This window comes from Microtus pennsylvanicus, chromosome 4 (assembly GCF_037038515.1).
Source record: "Microtus pennsylvanicus isolate mMicPen1 chromosome 4, mMicPen1.hap1, whole genome shotgun sequence".
Classification (NCBI taxonomy): domain Eukaryota; kingdom Metazoa; phylum Chordata; class Mammalia; order Rodentia; family Cricetidae; genus Microtus; species Microtus pennsylvanicus.
In genome coordinates, this window is record NC_134582.1 from 5429589 (window position 1) to 5453024 (window position 23436).

A 23436-nucleotide genomic window follows, 5' to 3' on the forward strand; every position below is an offset into this window, starting at 1 on the left:
GCCCAGACCTGACAGCACCAAGTGTCGCACCCCAAACAGCTTTTTCTGCCCCTCGATCACCCAGGTGACATAGGTAGGTCAAGTGACTCTCTCTGGATCTGAGGCCACCAGGCAGCAACACCCCATACAGAGAGTTTCTCTCCAGTTCCCCAGGTCACCCAACCGGCTCCATCAGGCGAAGTAGCTGCACTGCCTGGGTATCAAACTCCACAGACTGGAAAGAGTTACCTTCTGGACACCATGCCAACCATGGATCCTCCTGATGAGGAGCCCTACAGCCCCACAGCACAGGCATGTCACCCCCACTCATCCTGCTCTGGGCATCAGTGACACCAGTGCGCCTGGGATCCCTCTATGGATACGGGGAGTAAGCACCCCAAAGTAAACCCCTAGATGCTCATGAAGAGGGAATATGATCGAGGCACTAATGCAAGAGGCCGAGTCATTCCCAGCACCCCAGGACTGATCACATGCTCCCCAACTGCCAAGCACCCATCTAAGGCAGCCATGAGAAGAGGTCCTAGATGAGCTGAGCATGCTGGGACGGACAGGAACTGAGCAAGGCAGGGCGAGAGAGAGTAGCATGCCTGCCATGCGCTGAGAGGACCAAGAGATGTTTCCAGAAGGCCCAGATGGAGTGATGCTCCATTTGTGAGCACAGACAAGATCTTCTGAGGTACTGCATCTGAGACTGCAGTGTGGCTGGGCTCTGTGCATGAGGACCTGCTCCATCTGGCCTGTTGGTGTGGGGGGACTAGAACCCCATATGACTTCCTGGGAGGGGACTAGGGCTCCATATGACTTCCTGGTGGAGGGGGGACTAGGGCTCCATCTGACCTACTTGGCAGGGAGACTAGGACCCCATCTTAACTGCTTGAGGGGGGACTAGTACTCCAACTGTCCTGCTTGTGTGTGGGGGGGAGACTAAGACCCCATCTTAACTGCTGGTAGGGAGACGATCCCTCCATCTGACCCATTCTGAAGGGGAGAGGACTCAGACTCCATCTGACTTGCTCACTGAGAAGTGAGACTGGAACTCTGTTAGACCTGCTGGCTTGGAGGTGAAGCCAGAGCCTGCTGCCTTCAAAGATCTGTCTAGTTTAAAACTCGTTCAGTTCCAATTCACTCATTAACCCCACCGGGCTCTACACGGCTCTGACCTCCCCAAGGCCAGGTGTGTTTGTCTGTGTGCTTTTGAAGTCTCTCCCAGAAAGAAGCTGGGCTTCTAAGAGGAACTGGTCTCTGCCAGTGCTAAAGGCCTGCTGTGGGGACGTGGCCGTGTGCTCCCTCCTCTGTGGACAGAGGAGAGCATCAGGAACGTGGGCTGCAGGGGGTCAGAGGGGCAGGGCAATGTCCCCACCCGCCTATCAGTTTGTAACGCGGCTTAGCCTAGAGAAGGCTGAAGAGTAATAAGCTTGTCTACAGAGGCTCTGGGAGACGCGGCAGACATGGCAGGGAGCTCTGCTTGGCGTGCCTCTGGGCGGTTCCGGGAACTCCAGGAGCTGGAGCGGGTGCAGGGCCCAGCACACCCCACACACCATGTGGGAGCAGCCGGTCTGTACTGCAGGACACTGTGGGCTTGTTCTCCCGAAGACAATGGAAGGGCCTCGCAAGTCACACTGCAGAATTATGAGCCATGAATTAAAATACATCATTAACATCTTGGGCAAGCTTATCTGACTCCTGCAGACAAAACACGTATTATCTGAACAAATGGGGGAAAGTCCCCAACAACAATGAAGAGTCCCTCTCCCTCACAAACCAGTCTGCACCAGATTAACAATTGTGGTTCAGTGTCCCCAGACTAGGGTCTCTCAGAGGTCCATGAAGGGATGCATTCACTGCTCCAGAGTGTGCAGGCCGCAGGGCAGGGTCTGTGTCCTCAGACCAGCAAGAATCCGTTATGAACAGGAGTCCTTTCCATTCTAACAGAAGACCTGAATGCCAGTGCGCTTCAGCTATGCTTCATTTGGAAAGGAGGGGTGGAGGGATAGAATGTAGTTGTCTTCAACAAGACTTTCCTTTAAATTTTAGCAAACCCCAAACAAATTAAAGCAAGTACTTATCACACCAGTCCACAGATACAGAGAAGCATCCACTCTACTGTCTATGACTCCATGGACTTCCTACTTCTAGCAAGTTCTGCACCTCAGACCAAGGCAGTGGATACGATGTGCAATCACAGTAAAAATACCATGTGGTCTAAATGGATTTCCTCTGCCTGTAAGTTACCTTTCAACAAACAAAAAGCCAAATAAAGTCCTTGTTCCAAACAGAAGAAACACTCCATCTTCCAGACGCAAGTCTGAGGAGAAAGCCTTTGTTCAGGACAAAGGTCGTCTCAAAAGAGAGCATGGCTGAGAGATGGCTCAGCAAATGGGAGCACTTACTGTCCTTGCAGGGGACCAGGGTTCAAGTCCTCCTAGCACCCACAGAGTGACTCAAAGCTGTCTGCAGCTCCAGGAGATCCAGCGCCCTCTTCTGGCCTCTGAGGACATGCACACACAAATAAATAAGTCTTAAGAAAAGAAGAGGAGGGGCAAGAACCTCTGGGTTCTTTCCCTTAATATGAAGATGGGTAGTCACAGCTGAGGAACCAAGGGTCAAGGGTCACACCCAGAGAAGCTCAAGAGTAAACGACAATGGACACCCTTCCCTACTCATTAACACTACCTACCACCGTCACGACAGCAAGCAGAGACTTTCATAGGACACAGGGCTGGCATTCTGGATCACCTACCTGTCTGTGCTGCTCTGAAATTAACAAATTCCTGGGACTAGCTGTGCACTATCTGCTAGTTTTGGGGTCTCTTATCAGTGACTTGTCAGTAGGAAAGTAAACACCTCAAAGCTAGCATGGCCAGGGCAGCAGGCGCCAGGCTGCTCCGCGAGGCTCTCCAGATAAGTAAGTACGTGTGTCTGTCCTCTCCCCGGCCACGCGGGGCAGCACTGTGGCCTGAGGGAAGAGCCTATAGCCTGAAGCAGTTTCCAGCAACGTCATCTTCTTCTCGAGGTCTCTGTGAAGGGCCCCACTTCCTGGCTCTGAGACCTGCACCAGCACCCTCCCTGGACAGCCTGGACGGTGCACCTTCTGTTTGTCCAACAGCGTCCCTAAGACAGTTGGGCTCTCTGCACTGTGACACCGGCCAGTCTTTCAGACTTTGGCATCCTCCCTCACCACCAGTAAGACCAATGCTGCAAATACCTCAGGAGAGTTGAAAACTGGAGAAGTGGGTTGAAAAAACATGAAAATCCATAAACCTCTATCTTTAAAACCAATGTCAGAAATCAGGAAGCCTTCACGAAACTTCAGGAATAGTCCAGTTTAAAGGTGGCTGAGAGATTTCTCACAGAGGTTGACTGATAAGAGAACCCTCCCCACCCTGGTGTCTAACAAACATCTTCAAATTCTTTCAGAAACTGTCAGCGGTGAAAACAACTGAATGCCCTCACAGAAATGCCCGTTTCCTATCAGTGGAGGCAAAATGCACTTTCGCTACAATGTTTCCACAATGGACTATGTCACTTACCCCCAGCAACAGGCGCTTGCCCAACTTCACAGACACTGCCCTAGCTGTAGCCTCTCACCTGACCACTGTGCAGCTGCTGCTGACGTTATCTCAAGCGTCTTTCGGTGTGGGGAACAGCCTCCATCATCACCACGGTCACAAACTGCTGGAGCAGGAAGCAGACAACTTGCAGCAAGCTGCTGAGCTTCCCTAGGAGGCAGGCCAGTGTGTAGGAGACACTCCCCACACCAAAAGAAATCCCTTCCTTACCAGCTCATGACAAAAACAAACTCTCCGGCAATCAGTTTCCCAGACATCAAAGAAAGAACTCAGACACCTGATGCAAGCAAGCAATGCTCTTAATTAAATGCATTTTGGTAAAACGGCTGAAAAGGTCTTAAGATTTTGTTTGCCGTTATGCAAACACCAATCAATATACCCCAAAATCACTGAAGGACTGATCTCCCAAAACGCTTAGCTAAACATATAGTGCAAACACTACACCCACTTAAATGTTCCAGATTGACGACCGCCAAGAGTGGCGACAACCCGGTTTATCACTGACGTGCACAGCCCTTCTGCAAAGCAGCCGGAGCCCTACGGGAGGGTGATCCTTCAGAGAATGTTTACAAAGACTGATTCCTGAGGAGAACGTGAAGTCACATTTTATGGGATTTACCCTGCTCTCCCTGTCCAAAAATACACCTTCAGACACGTTTACTGGCGCTGCGGAAAGCTCTAGCATTGGGGACGAAATGTGGTTCCTTGCTAGGAACCAAAGACTCAGCAAGCCGAAGGCTGCCGTAACTTTCTGGAAGGCTCCGCTGTGTTCTCCATGAAAATGACGGCAAGGCTGTACACAGAATGGCCACTGACCTCGCAAAAGTAAGACAGTGCTCTAGGGAGCAACAGTTTCTTAGTGAAAGCGAACATAAAGTTGTTTTTTTTTTTTTTTAAGTTTCCAGGTGTTGAGCTCCTCCCTGTGAGCCCCTAGAGCAGTGATTCTCAACGTGTGGGTCACAAACCCTCTGGGGGCGGGGGAGTCAAACATGTTTTTCATGGGATCACCTAAGTCCATGGGAGAGCACAGATATTTACATTACAATTTCCCACAGTAAAAAAGTTAGTTATGAAGTAGCAACAGAAGTAGTTTTATGGTTGGGGTCACCACGACATCCTGTATTCCAGGGTCGCAGCATTAGGAAGACTGACAAACACAGACCTAGAGAGAAGTGCTTTCTGTGGGCCTGCAGAAGGAGCTGACACACGGAAAGCTACATCACATATCTTAGGATGTCACCGGCTCATGTTAATCACATCAGGCTCGCAAACATTTTCCAAGAACCCCAAACCATGTCGTTAACCGTGTGGCTGCATAAGGACGGCCCCTCTGCCATAAGGTCAGGACTGCTGTAAGCACGTGTTATTTAGTGGTGCACACAGGGGGACACACAGCCCTGGATTCCTCCTCTCTAATTTGTCCAATGCAAATGCTGTGAGCAGATGTGCAGGGTGCTGCTAGGAGACGGGCAGAGATGAAATGGAAGCATCCTGCATCCGGCAAGGTGGGGCCTGGAGGTGGAGCTGCTGGACCTCTGCCATACTCAACAGGCCATGCTGTTCACAGGCATGATTCTGTGCGGTTCATGACTATGACTAACATATGAGTGTTTGTAGGAACAACCACACACTCCTAGCTGGTAACAGAGAAAGTCATTCAAGCTCACCACTCAATACAGGCACTTGTTGAATGGAGAGATGCTGTTGGCTGTCTATGTGAGATGCTCTTCTCTACGGAAGACAGAAGCAAGACAGTGGGCAGTTAACCTGCCAAACCTGGCACTGGAGACTAAAAGAACCCAAAGCCAGGCGTCTGCCAAACTGAGTATCTGTTTGACCTGCCACACGTGATTCTCCAGTAAACATGAAGCAATAGAAGAAGAAGCCACTCTGCCTGCAGACTCTCCTCCCTGCTGGGGCTCCGGGATGAATATGCAGGGTTGTCTCCAGGAGGATGAGCCGGTCTCATCTGTAAGGAGACACCATACATGCAGACCATGTTCAGGTGGCTCTCCCCAGCAAGGCTTCCAGCCCATGATGCTCCAACTGTGTATTCGTGTGAATCACCAGTACTGAACATAAAGTCTTAACTGAGCCACCACACATCCGTGCAAGAATACAACCAAAGATACACAATTCAACGCATCCGTCCGGGAACCATGACTTCACATGTGTGCTGTGGGCCTCTCAGCTCTACGCCAAAGCCCCAAGGTCAAACCGTTTCTGCCCACAGCTATCATGGCGCTGCTTCCAGCTTCTTGCTTCATTTCCTGCTGAGTTGATTTTGCTTTGCAGAAATCACTTTGCTGCCCTAAGTCTGTGTCCATTCGACAGTGCAGTAAGGCCTGGCCCTGCCTGCTCTGTCTACAAAAGGGAAAGCCCCAGAAAGGAAAGCCACAGGTATCAGGCTTGTCCCTGATGAATTAAGTTGACGGAACACCAGAGGAGGGAACAGCCCATCCGTGTAACCACGGAGAGCAGACAAAGATCTTCGAGTCCTCACAGGAGAGCCGGTATGATAACTATGTTAACACAGAGAGTAGACATGTTCCTGGTGGACAAGAATCTCCCTTGTAGAATGTTCTTGATGGTAAACAGCGCTCCTCATTCTCTCATTCACAGGACATCTCCACTGCAGACACGCAAACCATACGCTCTCAGAGTCAGGGTAGTTTCCTAAATCCATCCCCAAATCTCTACGGGAAACTAAGTAGGAGGGCGTCTTTCACAAACAGAGCCGAGGGCTAAGAGCACGGCTCAGCCAGTAAAGGGCTTGCCACACAAGCGCGAGGGCCTGAGTTCAGACCCCCAGCATCCATGTGAAAAGAGCTGGGTTCAGTAGTGTGTTGTCTATAATCCTAGCAGAGGAAGACAGAGACAGGAAGATGGCTGGATTCCGCTCACCACAGACCCTGGACAAAGTGGGGAGCTCCACGTGCAAGGACAGACACTGTTTCAAAAAGCAAAGAGCATTTGAGGAAGACATCAAAGTTAACCTCCGGCCTCTACAAGGGCTCACATCAACATGTGCATGTACACACACACACACACACACACACACACACACACACACACACAGAGTTTCACTGCAACCTGCCCCTTACTGGGTCTCGTGCATGGAAAGGTGCTGACCATTCGACTTCTTCACCCTGAAGATGTCCTTTCCCAAAACACATGAATCCAGAGCTGGGCTTCAGAAAGAAGCTGCCTCCGCACTTCAAGCTGCCTTCCCAATGGGAAGCTTGAGGGTCCCCTCACCACGCTGCCAGTCCACACAGCATCAGTGCCGCGGACACCCTCTCAAGGAGCAGTACACAGGCTAAACGTGTAAAGGTCACCTCCCTCACAACACAGGCACCGCTAGCAGCTGCTCTTCCTGAAGCGCCAAGTCCTTAGAGAAAAGCCACCTAAAAGGAAACCTTTCAAAAAGCCAGCGTGATGGGGGTCACGGATGCCCACGCTGCCTTCCTCTGGTGGTGCTAATGGGCAAGCCACTGCCTGAGCATGGTCCTTACCAAGGGAGGCCCATGTGCAATCGCATCCACTGGAAGAACCCAGAAGAGAAGCGGGTCCTAGAGCCACAGAGGACACAGACTTGGGACCCAACCATAGACCTTGAGACCAGCCACTATGCACGTGTGAAGAACGGCTATGAGCGTGTGAGCTGTGACTGGGTACGCATGCTTCTGCCAGTGCATGAGCATGTGAAGCCATGGAACATGCAGGCACCTGTAGAGAGTGCCTGCATTTTAAGTGTGTGTACCTGTCCCATGTGAGAATAAGTGTTAGCACAACCTGAGTATGTCACGTGCTAGTGGATCTGCTCGGCAGCTACTGTGGGAGGATGCTGGTGCCTTCTAGCATACACACACACACACACACACACCACACACACACACACACACACACACACCACACCACACACACACCACACACACACATCACACACACACACACCACACACACACACACCACACACACCACACACACACCACACACATACACACACATCACACACACACCACACACACACACCACACACACCACACACATACACACACACACCACACACACCACACACATACACACACCACACACATACACCACACACACCCCACACACACCCCACACACACCCCACACACACACACCACACACACACCACACACACACCACACACATACACACACCACACACATACACACACCACACACACACCACACACACACCACACACATACACACACACACACACCACACACACACCACACACACACACCACACACACACCACACACACCACACACCACACACACACATCACACACACACCACACACAAACACACCACACACACACCACACACACACAAACACACCACACACCACACCACACACACACCACACACACAACACACACACCACACACACACACCACACACACACACCACACACACACACCACACACACACACCACACACCACACACACACCCCACACACCCCACACACCACACACACACACACACACACACACACACACCCCACACACTCTGCCGCCAACACAGTCCTGTCCCTCAATAGACAGCTCTGGCTTCACCTCTGTGACGGTGGAGACACTCGTCCTGAGCATCCCTATGGTTTCCCCCACAGTTCCAATGTCCCTGAGAGCAGTGCTTCCCTTCCCAGCGAGAGATTCAGCCCACCACAGAGAAACGTACAGCCTTCACCCTAGCCAGGGCAGCCCTGCTGCTGCTCAGCCCAGTGTGGATTCTTAGCAAGCACGGTCCATGCACACACCCTTGAGACCGCAAAGGGCGAAATTTCCCACAACCCAGCACATATTCAGAGGAGAATCCATTCTCTTGTGCTGAGGTGCCTTCTGCTGGCAATGCTCCACCAGCCACGCTTCTCAGAGCACCTGCAAACAGCAGAGCCCGCCCTAGGGCCTCTACAGAACTTCCATGAGAAAGCACGGGAACCAGGATGGCATGCAGGTATTTTTCTTGGATAGCAGTGGTTCCCATTACAACTTGGAGTGATCCAGGGACGCGCTGCAGGCCCATGAGGCAGAGATTAGGACAGTGGTCAACCTTCCACAACACACGCCAGCAACAGGTAACATGGTCAGCCACTGGGAGAGGAATGAGCTGTTGGCATCCATTAGGTGGGGTCTGTTCTGCGAAGGACCTTACTGAAATCCTGCAGGTGGTTCTCACTGTCCACACACCATAACCGTGTCTGAATCACTGCTTCCTCATCGTTCCACCACTGCTGACGTAAGGGTGTGAGCCAACACGCGCACACATGAGCATCGTGCCTAGAAAGCCCCATGCTGAGCTCTCGGTTGGAGTCACACCAACCATTCCTGTGCCTAGAGAACCCAACAAGAGGCGCTGAACTCCCCCATGTGGCCAGAGGGAGAACTCGACCTCCTTGCTGTCACCAGATGTGCCCAGCACTCAGCATGTCTGCTGGGATTTGAGCCCAGTTCAGAAGGCAGCACTCAGAGAGGACAGTCTGGGAGCATCTCTCTGGCCTGTGTCCCTTCCACCTCAAAATTCCATCTCACCCTTCCAGAATCTCCAAATTCGAATGTCTACAGTGAACCCACTCAAGTATGCTAAGAGTAAGCCTAGGCACAAACAGATGTGATAGGAATATAGAACATCACCCGGACTGGATCACCACTCTGGTCATCAACCAAGCATGCTACAGCCACAGACTTTGCAGACCCCAGACTCACACAGTGGAAGCAGAAGGCCATGGCAAGCTGGCATATGAACACATCTGTAAACCAGGACAAAACCGCAGGGATTTGATGAACAGTCTCCGCTGACAAATGGTGCCCACCATCTGGGGCATGGATCCACATGAGACCTAAAAAGAGCTTAAGAAAAACGTAAAGAAGGCTTCTAGACCCACAAAAACGGGAGTCAAGTGTAGCTTTCTGGTAGCTGCATTTCTTCAGATAGGCACTGCTGGCTGGCAGCGAACAGAGGCGCAGCTCCTTCAAGAGAAGGCTTCCTGATTCCGCACTGGCAGCAAAAACTGCATGGCTTCTCTGAGAGACAGCTTCCTGGTTTACGCTGGAACTCTGGCCCTTTGGGGAGCTTCTGCACTTAAATGGAGTTTGTGAGCGTCGTGCTACAAACTGTTATGTCCCTGGAGCTGGGCAGTGAACATGGCTTGCAGAGGCAGTGAATGTATCTTCATCATGCTGGGAGGCAGAGCAAAGAGGCAGGACCACCCACTTAGCATTTAGAAAAAAAAAAAGGCAACCCTTGGTCAGAAAATGTTTACATAATAAAGACAGATTCAGAGAGAAATAAACCTCTGAACAGGTCATAGTGTATTTAAGAAATGTATATAGGCTTGGGAGAGAAAAAAGAGAATACACAGAAAAAGTACAGATAGGCATAAATTAAAGGAGTAAAGATATTAAAAAGTAATAGTTTTTTTTAAAAAAAAGTCACACAAAAATAGAAAATACACAGAGTCTAGATTGTGTATATTATTGTGTTTTCTTTGAATCTTTTGACTGCAGAGAGACGTTTGATTCTGGAGGCTGCTAAATTAAACCAACGTAAAGGTATCTTGACTTCAAAATTTGGGTCTAAGGACATGTTGCTTTGGAAAAGAGGTTCTACTTTTGTTTCCACAGAGGATAGAAGCCTGTGAATTCATTCCTTCCAGGCTAATATGGTTTCATGGAACAAGACCTCTCCCCCCTCGAAAGGTCTCCATGAACCCAAAAAATACTTCGTCTAACAAACAGCAGGAAGCAGTTTGAAGAAAACCATGCCCAAATTCCCAAAATGATTATTTATAAATGTTTGTTTTCATTTAAAGGAGGTTGATTATAAATGGCTAATGGTTACAATCAAGGTCTTTCTAGAGAAAAATAATAATGGGGATATGATATAGAGATAAATACTTTGCATTGGTATGGATCTTGGTCTATTGATATAAATTTAAGATTGATTTTCTTACACGGTGTATATGTATTTCTGCTCTTGTTTAAGGTATTGTGTTTGTGCAACATTACATTTAAAATGTACTGTATAATTAAGAAATACAGATTAATAGATAGTCATCTATAACAGTCAAACTGTAGTCAATGTTAGTTATGTTTTCTAGATGCAAAGAAATATACTTTAGATGGATAGGTACTCTTCAAACCTCTCAAAGGACTATAGAATATGAAATTTAAAAGGTTTTAAGAACTCAGACTTTTCGCAACAGTGAGACATGTCTGCTCCTGGAAGCACCAATTACTTCAAGAGGAAGATGGGCATTGAAGAGTCTCCTTAAGGAGTTTGCCAGCCATTTGGGGGGAAAAACTGCTCTTGCTTGGACTGTTTAATGATATGCTGTATGAACTAGACATGCAGGACACACAGAAATGACTGCTGAACTTGCCTAAAGGTGAGACAGTCCTTCAAGGTTCCTGCTTCATGAAAGAGTCTGCCAGACTGCAGACTGCAGGACACAGAAGACAGTGACTGACAAACTGCAAATATAGGCAAAACAGTCTTTCAAATTTCCTGCTTCATGAAAAAGTCTGCCAGATACTATGGGCCTACAGGCTGAAGATAGATGCCCTAACATTAAAAACAAACTTTGGGTGACTGTCCAGGCAGCAAGATGTCTCTATCAATTTTAATACTCTGGAAGTTGCTTACAATGCACTTCCCGATTATTTAAGTGACATTATATCCTTCTGGAGTCTTTTAAGAGTTTAAAACAGATAGTTTTAGTTATTGTTTCCTTAGTTATAATAAATTAGATATAAACTTTAGACTCACAAATATAGGATAGAGTATTTTCCTTAATTTGCCAAATGTAAATGAACTAAATAGTTCAACTATAATTCTTGCTTGATAACTATTTTGTATAGGCAATTTTACTATATTAAAGTTAAAACCTTTCTTTTTATTTAGACAGAAAAGGGGAGATGATGTGGGATGTCCTTCTGCATATGTGGTGCTTGTATTGGTTAATGAATAAAGTTATGGCCTATGGCAGGACAGAAGATATCCAGGCTGGAAGAGATTCAGAGAAAGAGTAGGCGGAGACAGGGAGATGTCAGTCAGAACCTTAGGTAAGCCACAGCTTTGTGGTGATAAACAGGTTGACAGAAATGGGTTAATTTAAGATGTAAAAACTAGCTGGAAACACGTCTGAGACATCAGCCAAACAGTACTGCAATCAATATAGTCCTGGGAAAAGGACCAAAAAGCCCTATATACCTGTCCCAGAATATCACTTCAGGTAGACCTGGTAATAGCACGCTTGAAGCCTGAGGTGAGAAGGCTGGTGGCTCAGGCTGCTGAAGACCCACCAGGAAGATACAGTCCACACCCCAGATGCTGGAGGTGTGAGAGGAGCAGCCATCAACTCTCAAATCACCTCCAGGCCTGCTGCTGCTCTCTGCCCCACAGACACACCGCCCAGAAGGAAGTATGTTCAGCCCGCAACCCAGATACTCCATGCCTAAAAATCTGAATCTGACCAGAGGGTTATGCAGAGAGCTGTAATAACATGGAGAAAAAGCAACTAGTCTTGTGGGCAAGTTGTGATCAGAGGTAGATATTTAAGAAAGCACATATTGAAGAAAAATATGCTGCAGAAAAATTTTAAAATACAGACACATAGCCTCCTAGGCTACTATACACATTTTCAAGACACACTGAAGCACTCCAATATAGGCTCCAGGAAACCATCAGGTGAGGATGTGACCTTTCATGTGTATGCAGGCAGCAAGCACAGGAAACACGCTGGACAGAGGCTCAATGGCAGAGCAGACACGCGGGCATCTAATATCCCACCTCTGGTCACAGCCAGTGCCAATGCGGCTGTGGAAATGTCACCAAGGAAACCTGTAACGGGTAGCCTTGGGTTCCTATGCTGGCTTCCTGTGCACATCTCAGACCCCTGACAAACATGTCCTCCTCTTCCTGAGGGCAGTCCCACATCTACAAAGCAAACCACTCAATTACAGGGCCAATCTGTGGTCAAGACACAGACCTGTCTATCAAAATAAACACAGTACTGTAATCAGAATGCCTCCATCTTCGTCTGTACAGGTGTGTCCCTGTCCTCAACCAACACAGAAGTCACTGGTGGTGAGCTTGGAAAATGACAGGGGAGCATAACCTCCAGGGATATGATAAAACGTTTCTAACGTCTTGGTGCTAAAATTATACAGTCTGTTTATTTGCTTATGTGTCTGTTGACTAGAAAGGCAGGGACCATCAAGACATCATGTCCTTTGAATGATCATGAGATGATTCTGTGGACTCGAGAGTGGAAACCCCTGGACTGAATGGCAGCAGGCCGGGCTCTGCAGAGTCTCAAGACAGCCAGAAATCCAGACAGCACTGCTAGGAAAGCCCAAAGGCTCAGAAGAAAGTAACCACACACACACACTAACAAGACATGGCAGAGTAACCCCCAACCCCGAGAAAGGTATGAGGAGCTAGCTTCAGAGGCCTCTCCAGAACCCTGCACGTGGGCATTCACACAGATGCTGAAACAGATTGCTTTCTTATCTTGGAGTCTATGTATTCTGTAAGATCTGGCATCGAGTCATTCAATATTGGGAAGCTGGGCAGGGCCAGGTGGGACAGGGATAACCAAACCTTGCATTACCAAGAGCGACAGAGAATCTATGCTACAGGTAACTCACAAGTGTATGTCACATCACAGAGGACAATCATGGCCTCACCTCAGATCACTTCCGAGGAGACGCCAGCCACAAGGACCGGACAAGGGGCCAGAACCCGCCTCCCTTCTGCAAACGCTCTCCAGCTTCATGCGCGGTGTGCCCTGTGGCCCCCTGGCTACTGTTTCCTCATCTTTAGTGTTTAAACAGCTCTGCCTCCTGCTCATTAACAGCCCCAGAACCCAAAGCAACAGCTGACTTCCTACCTAGGACACCCAGCCGAGGTTTTATGGCACCATCTGAACCCCTCCAGGAAGCTGCATATAAGACACACAAGAGCCAACAGCCAGCACCATGTGTCACACGGGGCTGGGATGGACTTCAGTCACAGAATGCTTGCCTGGCACAGGTGACACCGTGGGTCTGCCACTCAGAACTGTCGAAATGAACACACCATGTATCAGCCCAGTGAGTTTGTGTACCGCCCTGAAAGCAATTACTACCATTCTGCCAGTGTGTGGATACAGGAACTAGGCCCAGAGAGGGTACACACACTGCTCTGTGCCACCCAGCTCAGAGTGGCTGAGAGAGGGATGCTGACGGGATCTGGGGAGCTGAGAGTGAGTTCCATGCCAAGATGTTTGAGTTATCCCCTCAGGAAGAGGCTGTGGGAAGAAAGAGATGAGGTGGGAAGGAGATGCAAGGGCAGGACTCCAGAAGACAGGGCTACAAGGACAGGACTAGCCAGGGCACACCCATGTGCAACACACACCCCTAACTCAAACACAGAAAACACAGAGGCACAAGACCCATGAGCTCCGAAGGTCTTCGGACATCAGTGACTCCCCTCCTGCGGATGTGACACCCAGTGGCTCATCCAAGTCCAGCCTCAGAAGAAACTGCCAAGCTCTCCCAGAATTACTAATCCAAGCTCTGTGAGATAAGTTAGCCACTAATGACTTTGATTCCTGCTGGGAAACACTCAACAGTGAGACCCGCTCATAGGGGTCACTCCACTCTGACCTTCCAGAAGCTCTGGATAATTTTGGGAGAGAATGAAACAGGAAGAAAACAGCCAGAGATGACATTCTCTCTGGAGTCCGGTGACTGCTGCCTTCCTAACTGTCCCCCCCGGTGTCCCTCAACACTACCTGTAGCACAGGATGTACTCTTGCCCAGCCTCGCCAGCTACCCGTGGTCACGAGTGCGAGCCAGTGTGTGGTAGGCAGATCCACCTCATAACAGAGCCACAGGCCAGTGTGCTCAAAATAATCAAGCCAGAAGGTGCAGGACACCAGGAAGACACAACTGCACAGCTAGAGAGATGGGGTGGCCCAGGAGACCCCAGGATCCACAGCTGGAGGAGCACCCCAGTACCAGGCAGCTGAGTTCTAACTCAGAAACCAGGACAGGCAGGGGGACTGAGGGACAGCGTGAGCCAAGGCCATTCATGCTAGATGGCCTAGATGGCCTAGATGGCCATACCCTTAACTAGAAAACAAACAGGAAGCCAGAAAGCACCTGAAGAGGTGAGCTATGACAGATTGGGCTGTGAGCACACAAAGGCAACAGTGATTCTGAGCACCAGTGTGTGGGGAAGCTCTGCAGGACTGTCTCCACAGAGATTCAATGATTGGACAATGGCCAATGTCCCGGCACCTCTAAAAAAGTCATCACTATTTCCCATGGGGTTCCCTTGGTCACTACTAAAAGCTGCATGCCACTGCTCACCAGAAAAGGAAGATGGGATCATGGAGACTCTCAGAGTCCTAGGATACCCTACTCCCTCCCAGTGTGATCATGGGGACAGCATACATGGAGATAGGACAGGAAACCCTCTCAAAGTTCCACAGGAAATACTGTTCCATTACCTACGCAGCTCAGTCTTCTCAGCAGGAGTGCAGCCATTTCTTGTAGATGTTAACAGGCGACTTAAGCACGCTGGTTTCCTGCTTCCCTTTAAATCCACTTTCAGGCATAAAACAGTAACATGCACCTTACCCTCTTTATGCAGCCAATACAATGCATAAGTGCAAACCAGAAACCAGTCCCTACCCACCGGAATACTAGTTTGCTGTATGGGCAGCCTCACAAATCGATACAATCCACCCAAAACTGGCTTGGAGCACAGAGGTCTCTTGAGACTGCACCAGGTCAGCATGCCAGCCTGCTGCACACCCCACTGCCCTGCAGAGGTAACGTGGGAGGTCATCCAGTGGACTACAGAGGTCAAGACTGGAACTGCATTGTGTGTTGTATTTATCTAAAATCACAGATATTAAGACAGGTTGTGTCTTTCATCCTGTGAGCGGCCTGGACAGGCCTGCGGTCACCAGAGATAAACCACTCACTCAACTAGGTGGAGGCAAGAATTCAGTCTGTGAAATGCTTACGTCATGAGCACAGGACCCCAGTCTGATCCCCAGAGCCCAAGCGGTGTACACACTTGTAACGCCAGAAGAGGACGTAGGATCCTGAGGCAAGTTTCACCCAATCAGCAGCCCCAGGCCACACACACACCACAGACTCACACCCCCCCAAACACACACATGCACACACACACATATGCCCCCACACGCACTCACACATGCTCACACACACATGTCCCACACACACACACGCACGTGCCCAAACACAAACATCTCCCCACACACACACATACACACGCGCGCGCGTACACACATGCCCACACATTCGTGCATGCACACAAACGCCCCCCACACACACATACACACCACCCAACTCCAGGACCACAGATAAAGACACACATCCCTGTAACCATCCCTCCCCAGCTTGGTCCTGGAGGAGCCGTTGCTGTGAGGCCTACATCATCCTCGCACATCTGTCTCCTAGTGAGGAGAGATCCAGAACCTCCCAGAAACAAGAGCGCATGAACAACATGGCCAGCACCCCAGAAGAGGCCCAACACCCACTCCTCAGAAGCTTCAAGCTCACTCCTGAGTATCCCGTTTGTTCTAATGAAGTCATACGGCCCCCCCTCCCAGATGTGGCTCTGAAGGCCTGAACAGAAACGCCCAGTGGGGTGGAAGCCGGCACGCTAACCTCTGCTGCCTGGCAGAACTTTCTGCCTTCTCCCAGCAAAATGTAAAATTAGTAAACTGTCAGCAGGGTGAGATCACCAGGTCACAATTACTCCCAGACTACTACTTCCTAAGAATCTGCTGTCCTGCTCCTCCCGGGGTTGGAACAAGCCACACAGCTCCATCTTTGTACAGGGCTGCTTGAGAACAGGCTTCCATGGAGACTTCTGAGCGTACAGGCCGTACAACACAGTACCACACTCGGAATTCTAAGCCACAATCCTGCCTTTCTGCTCCGAAATAACTAAAAACCTGGTAATAGTTTCCACTACTGCCTGGGGAAAAGATGGTTTCTCTCAATGGAAGAAAAAGTCAGAAACTACTGGGCTTCGGCGAAGGTGGGAACTCAGAGGAGCCATGGAAACTCTGGCCTTCCTACCAGAGCCCTCAATGTTTCTGAACAGAAGGAACTGTGAAATTTAACAGAAACTTCACTCTCCAGGTTTGCCTTCTTCCATTAGAAAGCTTGGAGTCCTAAAAGCTATCCTGAAAAACAGGCTGCGGTGGTCTGGATAAGAACGGCTCCCACAGACTCATGTATGTGAATGCCTGGTCCACAGGGAGTGGCACTATTAGGAGGTGTGGCACGGCCTTGTTGGAGGAAGTGTGTCCCTGTGGGGACAGGCTCTGAGGATTCACCTATGGTCAAGCTACTATGGCTGCCTGCAGCACACAGCTCACTTCCCATTGCTTGGGGATCAGGACGTAAAACTCTAAGCTACCCCTCCAGCACCATGTCTGCCTACATGCTCCCACCATGTGATAATGGACTAAACCCCCAGTACTGTAAACCGGCCCCAATCAAATGTTTTCCTTTTAAAAGTGGCCGTGGCCACGGAGTCTCTACACACCAACAGAAACCACGAGACACCGGAACAGTCAGCGCATTTAGGCGCTCTCACCTAACAGGCCTGCATTCTTAATGTGGACACTGAACAGGACATTGAAAGGGTAAAAATGGCATATTTTATACTACACACAAATTATCACAATAAACATACAAAATGAAGATTTTTAAGTGCTTGAGTCCTTATATATTCTGCTGTGTACTTCTCCAGCAATCTACAACATAACAGAGGAACTAAACTTACAAAACTGCACCAAGAAAACGGCGTTGTTTTTACTTTGGATGCAGCTTATTAATCACTGATTTTTAAGATTTATTATCTTTTTAATTACGGGGAGCGTGTACACTTGAGCACAGGTGTGTATGGAGGCCAAGAGACGGACAGGACAGCTGTGGACACTGACTGACCTGGGTGCTGGGATCCAAACCCAGGTCCTCTGCAAAAGCAGCAAGTGTTCCTACCCCCGGAGCCAGCTCTCTAGCCCCAGTCCATTTGATGCTTGTTACCACTCAACAACCACCCTGGGCTAAAAGCACTCCACTTGTGACTAACGCCAGCCAGACTCCTTGCCTGTGATTTTCTGTCTGAGCCTGGCTGGTTCCAGGAGTAAATAAAACTGACGAATTAACATCCTTCCTATCCTTCTCCCTTCGCACATCTTCTCTAAAGGTTCTGTGTTAGCTCGCTGATCAGAAAACACCTTCCAGACTGGCGACATTCTTCAGAATAAGAAACATAAGTAAAACTGATGTGGAAACGCTGCAAGGAAACTGCAGTGGTGTGCACAGTGCAGACGCTATGGGGCAGCTGCAACAGTGTACACAGTGCAGACGCCGCAGGGCAGCTGCTGTAGTGTACATAGTGCAGACGCTATGGGGCAGCTGCGGTACTGTACACAGTGCAGACGCTGCAGGGCAGCTGCAGTAGTGTACACAGTAGAGACGCTATGGGGCAGCTGCGGTAGTGTACACAGTAGAGACGCTATGGGGCAGCTGCGGTAGTGTGCACAGTGCAGACGCCGCAGGGCAGCTGCGGTAGTGTACACAGTGCAGACGCTGCAGGGCAGCTGCAGCAGTATACATAGTGCAGACGCCACAGGGCAGCTGCAACAGTGTACACAGTGCAGATGCTACGGGGCAGCTGCGGTAGTGTACACAGTGCAGACGCTGCAGGGCAGCTGCAGTAGTGTACACAGTGCGGACAATGCAGGGCAGCTGCAGTAGTGTACACAGTGCGGACGCCGCGGGAGCAGCTGCAGTAGTGTACACAGTGCAGACGCTGCAGGGCAGCTGCGGTAGTGTACACAGTGCAGACGCTGCAGGGCAGCTGCAGTAGTGTACACAGTGCGGACGCCGCGGGAGCAGCTGCGGTAATGTACACAGTGCAGACGCTGCAGGGCAGCTGCAGTAGTGTACACAGTGCGGACGCCGCGGGAGCAGCTGCGGTAGTGTACACAGTGCAGACGCCGCAGTGCAGCTGCAGTAGTGTACACAGTGCAGACGCTGCAGGGCAGCTGCAGTAGTGTACACAGTGCAGACGCTGCAGGGCAGCTGCGGTAGTGTACACAGTGCAGATACCGCAGTGCAGCTGCAGTAGTGTACACAGTGCAGATACCGCAGTGCAGCTGCAGTAGTGTACACAGTGCAGACGCTGCAGGGCAGCTGCAGTAGTGTACACAGTGCGGACGCCGCGGGAGCAGCTGCGGTAGTGTACACAGTGCAGACGCTGCAGGACAGCTGCTGTAGTGTACACAGTGCAGACACTGCAGGGCAGCTGCTGTAGTGTACACAGTGCAGATGCCGCAGGGCAGCTGCGGTAGTGTACACAGTGCAGACGCTGCAGTGCAGCTGCTGTAGTGTACACAGTGCAGACAATGCAGGGAGGCTGCAGTAGTGTACACAGTGCAGATACCGCAGTGCAGCTGCGGTAGTGTACACAGTGCAGACGCTGCAGGGCAGCTGCAGTAGTGTACACAGTGCAGATGCTGCAGGGCAGCTGCAGTAGTGTACACAGTGCAGACGCTGCAGGGCAGCTGCAGTAGTGTGCACAGTGCAGATGCTGCAGGGCAGCTGCAGTAGTGTACACAGTGCAGATGCTGCAGGGCAGCTGCAGTAGTGTACACAGTGCAGACGCTGCAGGGCAGCTGCAGTAGTGTGCACAGTGCAGATGCTGCAGGGCAGCTGCAGTAGTGTACACAGTGCGGACGCTGCAGGGCAGCTGCAGTAGTGTGCACAGTGCAGACGCTGCAGGGCAGCTGCAGTAGTGTACACAGTGCAGACGCTGCAGGGCAGCTACAGTAGTGTGCACAGTGCAGACGCCGCAGGGCAGCTGCGGTAGTGTACACAGTGCAGACACCGCAGGGCAGCTGTGTACACAGTGCAGACGCCGCAGGGCAGCTGCGGTAGTGTACACAGTGCAGACGCTGCAGGGCAGCTGCAGTAGTGTACACAGTGCAGACGCTGCAGGGCAGCTGCAGTAGTGTACACAGTGCAGACGCTGCAGGGCAGCTGCGGTAGTGTACACAGTGCAGATACCGCAGTGCAGCTGCAGTAGTGTACACAGTGCAGACGCTGCAGGGCAGCTGCGGTAGTGTGCACAGTGCAGATGCTGTGGGGCAGCTGCGGTAGTGTACACAGTGCAGACGCTGCAGGGCAGCTGCGGTAGTGTACACAGTGCGGACGCCGCGGGAGCAGCTGCGGTAGTGTACACAGTGCAGACGCCGCAGGGCAGCTGCGGTAGTGTACACAGTGCAGACGATGCGGGGCAGCTGCGGTAGTGTACACAGTGCAGACGCTGCAGGGCAGCTGCAGTAGTGTACACAGTGCAGACGCCGCAGGGCAGCTGCAGTAGTGTACACAGTGCAGACGCCGCAGTGCAGCTGCTGTAGTGTACACAGTGCAGACAATGCAGGGAGGCTGCAGTAGTGTACACAGTGCAGATACCGCAGTGCAGCTGCAGTAGTGTACACAGTGCAGATGCTGCAGGGCAGCTGCAGTAGTGTACACAGTGCAGACGCCGCAGGGCAGCTGCAGTAGTGTACACAGTGCAGACGCTGCAGGGCAGCTGCAGTAGTGTACACAGTGCAGACGCTGCAGGGCAGCTGCAGTAGTGTACACAGTGCAGACGCTGCAGGGCAGCTGCAGTAGTGTACACAGTGCAGACGCTGCAGGGCAGCTGCAGTAGTGTACACAGTGCAGACGCTGCAGGGCAGCTGCGGTAGTGTGCACAGTGCAGATGCTGTGGGGCAGCTGCGGTAGTGTACACAGTGCAGACGCTGCAGGGCAGCTGCGGTAGTGTACACAGTGCGGAAGCCGCGGGAGCAGCTGCGGTAGTGTACACAGTGCAGACGCCGCAGGACATCCAAGAAACAGACATTCAATAACAATGCGCCTCAAATAAAACCTAGACAATGTACAAAAAACCAAATCTACAAGACTATACATACAAGCACCACCAAACGGTGAACATGGAGTGGTGTGGAGGGCAGGCAGGAGCAGAGGACAGCAGACAGCAGGAGCCCCGCTGCCCGCCATCGGCTGGCGGCTGAACAGCCACACACAAGGGTTCAGAAACTACACATGTAAACCAGTGGGGAAGCCAACAAGGTGCTTTCTCAATGCCTCTGGCCAGGAATTAAACAGAATTAATTGATGCACCAATGGAAGTAAAGGGAAGCGCAAAAAAGCGTGGAACAAAGGCTTTAAGTGAAGACCACAGCCTAGACTACAGAGTGAAACCTTATCAAGAGGAAAGGGAGAGGGGAAAGGGAAGAAAGGAAGGGACAGACAAATAAATGTTTCTGAAATGAACGGAATAAACTCAAAAGAAACAATGCATGCTAGGATTAAAAGCTAAATACGGACTATTTGTTCCCTATAAGGCATTCCTAAAATTAAAGACCTCTGGACATCTGAGCAAAAATAGCAGGCGAAAATATACTCAAAAGAAAGAGAAAACCAACAGTAAAAATTAAAATGTCATTTGAAGTTGAATTCAGGGCTGGAGAGCAGCCCTGTGGCAGAGCCCTGCCCAGCATGCACAAGGTCTTGGTTTCGCCCCCAGCACTGAAGAATGGGGGAAAATAGTTCATGCCTACTTTCAAAAAAAAACCCACTAGAAGTAAACTACACAATTATAAAGTAAGAAGATATCACTGACTACACTTTTAAGACAAATAACAGAATAAAACGCAAAGCACAAATTCATGAACACAGCAACATCAACAGAGAGAAAGGACGACCCAAGAAATGTGATAAATCTCTCATAACCATGGATGATTAAAGCAAAAATAAATAGATCTGGAAGGGGACCAATGCCTCCTCTAACAGGCAGCAATCACATGCCACCGTCCATACACAAAGCCCCACCCACCTCAGAAGCCAGCAGAGGCCACCGTGGGCTCCATGCATACCACGTGACAAAGTCAACCAGGAATCCACAAACAATATTCCCTGTGAGAGGAGCCCTGTGAGAGGCTCTCAACTCTCCACAGTAACAGGGGAGGTCAAAATAGGCTGCCAAACAGGTCCACAAGTCCAATACACAGAAAGAAGCAAAATAAATACCCAAAGCTAACCCACAAAGAAACAGGACCAAAGAAATGCTTAGTAACAATGGGGGATACAGCAAAATGGACATATAAAAACCAACTACTGATCCTTTAATGACCCCAGCGAAGCATCTGGACAGAAGGAGTGGGTGGAGTCCAATGGCCTCACCGCAGGAAAATGAAGAGAATATAGTGGGCCATGGTTACACATGTATGTGAACATGGGGGGCTGAGGTAGAAGAACGCCAGTCTGAAACGCAGAATGAGCTCCTGTCTCAAATGATAAAACCAAGGCTGGAGAGATGGCTCAGCAGTTAAGAATATACAACTCTTGGAGAGGACCCAAGATAAAAATAATTTTAAGTGGGCTGGAGAGATGGCTCAGAGGTTAAGAGCATTGCCTGCTCTTCCAAAGGTCCTGAGTTCAATTCCCAGCAACCACATGGTGGCTCACAACCATCTGTAATGAGGTCTGGTGCCCTCTTCTGGCCTGCAAGCATACACAGACACAATATTGTATACTAAATAAATATTTTAAAATAATAATTTTAAGTATGTTCCATAAAGATATTTGGATGGTTGCCGGGTGGTGGTAGCCCACGTCTTTAATCCCAGCACTCAGGAGGCAGAAACAAGTGGATCTCTGTGAGTTAGAGGCCAGCCTGTTCTACAGAGTGAGTTCCAGGACAGGTTCCAAAGCTACAGAGAAACCCTGTCTTAAGAAAAAGAAAAGAAAAGAAAGGAAAGAAAAGGAAAGAAGGAAGGAAGAAAGGGAAGAAAGAAGAGAAAGGAAAAGAAATTTGGAACACTTAAGAAATGGCTATTATCCAGTGTTCTTGCAAATCAAAAATTTTATTGGTGGAAAAACTGAGTAAATAATTGAGCAAGTGATTTTTGAGAGAATCAAAATGATCTTCAAACATTAAGAAATACTTATCATCTTATGATGCAATGGTATTTCAGGCTGGTCAAGAGTTAAAAGACTGATAACATCAAACACAAGCAGAGAAAACCAACAGGGAGTGAACCATGCCACTGGGGCCTCTGTTGGGAAGACTGGATATTAACCCATTAAAATGACACTTTGTTCCACATACCACACCTTGGGGAACTTACCCTAAACAAAAATTATCACAAGGACATACACTGCGTATCTGGAAAGTCCCATGCTACAAACTCCGGAAACAACCCAACATCCACAGACACAAAAAACTCAGGGCGTGGAGTTGGTAAGCACGGCACTCCCTGAGGGATATCTGTGGTCAAGGCCACCCAAATAGTCTGTGCTTTTCACACACTGGGCACTGAGCGTTTCAAGTCGGTGTGCACACACAGGACCATGATTAATGCATGCCTTTAAATTCTTATACTTAGAAAAACACAAAGAGAATGTAATGGTGTTTGCTAGGAAAGCAAGAGAACCTGAGTTCAAATCCCAGCACCCATACAAAAGTCATTCATGACTAATGAATGCCTGTGCCCTTAGTGTGAGGAGGGCAGAGATGGGCAGATTCCCCAGAGCTCACTGGCCAGCCAGGCTCAGTGAGGCTTTGTAGCAAAAAAAAACAAGATATGGGGGTTGGGGGGGCTGGAGAGACGGCTCAGTGGTTAAGAGCACTAACTGCTCTTCCAGAGGACCCAGGTTCAATTCCCAGCACCCATACGGCAGCTCACTGCTATCTCTAACTCCAGTTCCACCCCCACGCAGAC

The 23436-nt window shown here is 49.8% G+C and overlaps 1 protein-coding gene across 5 annotated transcripts in view; it reads right to left on the reverse strand.

The window, feature by feature from the left end:
• Window positions 1-23436, reverse strand: part of Znf516 (zinc finger protein 516) — a 101378-nt gene that overhangs the window by 57729 nt on the left and 20213 nt on the right. The gene's annotated exons all lie outside the window — the stretch shown is intronic.